The 3694-nt window shown below is 41.9% G+C and overlaps 1 pseudogene; it reads left to right on the forward strand.

The window, feature by feature from the left end:
• The first annotated feature begins 1081 nt into the window (after positions 1 to 1081).
• Positions 1082 to 3323, forward strand: LOC132251803 (olfactory receptor 6F1-like; annotated as a pseudogene).
• The last annotated feature ends 371 nt before the right edge of the window (positions 3324 to 3694 follow it).

Below are 3694 nucleotides of genomic sequence, written 5' to 3' on the forward strand. Positions count from 1 at the left end.
ACAAATATTACAGTAGTACTTAGACACTTCTGTTACAATAGTTTCTAGAAAGCATCATTCTGGTGCGTGCCAAATTAGTTATCTTTGTTTTGATCCTCAAGTGATGTAAATGGAGCTGCACTTTTATACATGAAAGGAATATTTGTCCCACTTGTTTCAACACAGCTACATTGATTTGTACCAACTGAATGTGCAATGTATTAATCTCAAGAGAGGTGAACTAAACTTCTATAATAATTTTTGTCATTGGGCTAAGTGTCCATTTCTATTCAGTCTAGGCTTGTCAAAAGTACTTAAGAGGTATCAAATTCTAATAAAATGTCAAAAGCATTCAGGTGCTTAACTCTCTTAGGACTCTTTGAAAGCCTCAAACTTTTAATTTCAGTTTTAATTTCTATGTTTATCTACACTAAACACATATATACGTCCCCCTTTCCCAAGTGTTTTAGTTCCATCTTGCCAACCTTAAGCAACTGTGGCTGTGTCCCAATTTTAAGTGTAAATTATTCTCTATAACCATATAAGCTTTCTGTTTCTGCAATGGTGAAAGTAGGTCACACCCATCCTACGCAGGTTTTCCCTTTTCTGAAAAACACTTTAACAAGTTTTTGCTCTTCTTCACACAGACTCCAAACCTAATTTATGAGACTGCTGTTTTCTCCTCTGTGAACCTGACCGAGTGTAAGAGAAACGGATCATATGACTATTTTTCCAAGGAAGTCCAAGGGAATTTAGCAATCATCTTCCAATGAATTTCATGTGGGTAGCAAATTCAATTAGGCTTTTTCTGAAACTGTCATCCAAGTTGGTTCTTAGTAATATAAAATCAGTTTAATGACCTTTGCTTCTACATATTTGAATGCTGTTTGCATCAATATATTACTACAGTTGCATATTCAAAAGGAGACATTTGATGCCAAAGACTCAATTCATGAGTTGGGTGCTTCAACCTCTTTGTTTCTTTTGGAAATCCTTGGCTGGAAGGGACCTCAGAAGGTCATCTAATCCAGCTCCCTGCTCAAGGCAGGATCAACCCTGACTAAACCATCACTGCTAAATGTCTGTGTAACCTGCTCCAAGGATGGAGATTCCAGTTTCTCTAGGTAGGCTGCTCTAAATGAGCACAGGCTAGTCCTAATGATTACCCAGGGAATGTATGTCATTGGTTATTGACAGCATATGAAACAAATATCTGTTCAGAATACTTTAGACTTACATGACCCTACCTTGGCACAGGGGTGGACTAAATTCCTTCTCCAGATCCATTTCTTTACAGTCCCCTGTTCTCTTGTTTTTGCTTATTGTGTGCCAAGATACACAAAGTTGAATAGGGGTTTTCAGCATGTCCCATTTTGAGTGCCAATGGGCCTTGGACCATATTCAGTTTGTGCAATTCCAAATTTGGGGATTTTGTGCTGCAATAAAGTTGGAACAATACAGAAGCAGGCACTCCCAATGAGTCTGAGCATGCAGTACTCATGCTCCACCACTATAGGGATGCTGAGCAGATATTCCAGCATGCCTTGCTCCACTGATTCCTGAGAACTGAACGAAGTGCAAATTGCCTGTCTGGCTGACAGCCTGCGTTTGGCTTGTGGGGGAAGCTGAGGTTTAGGGGTGCAGATGATGGTGGTAGGGCCCAACCCTGCTCTTCCCCTGGGTACTCTAGCAGAAGCTTAGTTCCTGTGTGCAGTGTGGGATGGGCCAAGGAGCTAGTTTGCAACTTGTTGGGACAATTAAGGGTTAATTCCCATCTCCAAAGCTGTAAATAAGGATGGGGAAGGGTGCATTCTGGGATGCTGGAAGACAACAGTATCTCTATACAGCAGGCACATGTTTGATGTGCCTGTCAAAGATGCTACGATCCCAAGATAAACCTCAACTTTGCATCTTTTCTCTTCTGCTGTCAAATGGCTTGAATGTGCCTCTCCTTACACTTCAGGATGTCGGAAATGGATTTGGAATGACAAAAATTGAATGGGTGCCAAGGGCATAAGTTGCAGCTTTTAAAGGTAGGCTTGACTTTCAGATAGCAGCATTTTTGAAAATGAGGACACTTTCTAAAGTGTATTGAACTGATTGCTCAGTATCATCATCATCATCACCATCATCATCCAAAAAAACCCCAACCCATTCAGTTCTTTTAAAACTCTCTCCCTATGATTGTTGCAGTGTTATCTGAGCCACTGGGGGAGCCCGAGTCACACTGAGTTGTGTCTAGAGGTTATAACAGAGGAGAGAACAATAGATGACAGTGTTTCATAAGCTTGTTCCAAAAGGATATATATATTTTTAATGAGTACGTTATTAAATATATTTCACAACATCCAGCAATGTATTGGGTAATATTCAGTTGTATCCCTTACTGTGTCTTGTGACTTGACAGATGGATGTTACAGCCAGTGCAGAAAGGGGGAACCAGAGCAGTTTGTAAGTTTTCATCCTCCAAGAATTCCCTGGCAATTGTTATTTTCAGGTCTCCCTCTTCATGCTCTTCCTCTTCATGTACATCCCAACAGTGACAGCAAATGTCTCCATCATACTCTTAGTGAGAACTCACCCACAGCTACACACACCCATGTACTGGTTTCTCTGCAACCTCTCTTTCCTGGAAATATGGTACACAACAGCTTGTGTCCCTAAAGCCCTGGCTGTCCTCTTGGAGAAAAGTCAGGCAATCTCCTTCCTTAGCTGCCTCCTACAGATGTACTTTGTTTTCTCCCTGGGAGTACAGAATATTTCCTCCTGGCTGTCATGGCCTATGACCGGTATTTGGCCATATGCTACCCACTGCACTATAGCTCCATTATGAATGGCACCTTGTCTGCTCAGCTGGCTCTTGGCTCTGTGGCTTTGTAGCTATTTCTGCCCCAGCATATTTGATCTCCAGGCTGTCCTTCTGTGGATGTAATATCATTAATAATTTATTTTGTGACATAGCCCCATGGATAGTTCTCTCCTGCACTGACACACAGTCAGTGGAGCTGGTGGCCTTCATCATCTCATTCATTGTCATCCTGGGATCATGCACAATAACTTTGGTATCCTACATTTACATCATCTCCACCATATTGAGCATCCCATCAGCCAAAGGTCACCAAAAGGCCTTTTCTACTTGTTCTTCTCATCTGATTGTCGTGATTATCTGGTATGGCTCCACCATTTTCCTGCACGTCAAGCCTTCCATAAAGGAGTCACTCGATTTGACCAAAACTGTCCATGTACTAAACACTATTGTCACTCCAGTGCTGAACCCCTTTATCTATGCTTTGAGGAACAAAGGGGTGAAGGATGCTTTGAGAAAAGTGGTCAGTGCGGCATGACTCACTCTCCCAAAATGTTACTGTCAGTAGATAAACAATATACTGTCTGATGGCATTTTTACTGTCCAAGTGCTGATATCCCTTATTCTCAGAAGTCACCGTGACCTCAGTGTGCTAGAAAGAGGATGTCATGGCTGGGGAGGTCAGGCCCTGTAGACCTGGGCTCCATTTACAAGCCTATCGTAGAGGAAGTCTGTGACCTGGCCAAGTTGCTCCAGTTCTCTGTGCCTGTTTTTGCCATCCACAAGCTAGTTAATGGTGCTGTCTTCATTTTCTTAAAGCTTTCTGGACTCTACTGAGGAAAAGTGTAGATTGTGTTATGATCTCACTTCAGCTCCCCTGAAAATCCGAACCATTGTCATTATTACTAT

This window comes from Alligator mississippiensis, chromosome 7 (genome assembly GCF_030867095.1).
Source record: "Alligator mississippiensis isolate rAllMis1 chromosome 7, rAllMis1, whole genome shotgun sequence".
In the NCBI taxonomy this organism is placed as follows: domain Eukaryota; kingdom Metazoa; phylum Chordata; order Crocodylia; family Alligatoridae; genus Alligator; species Alligator mississippiensis.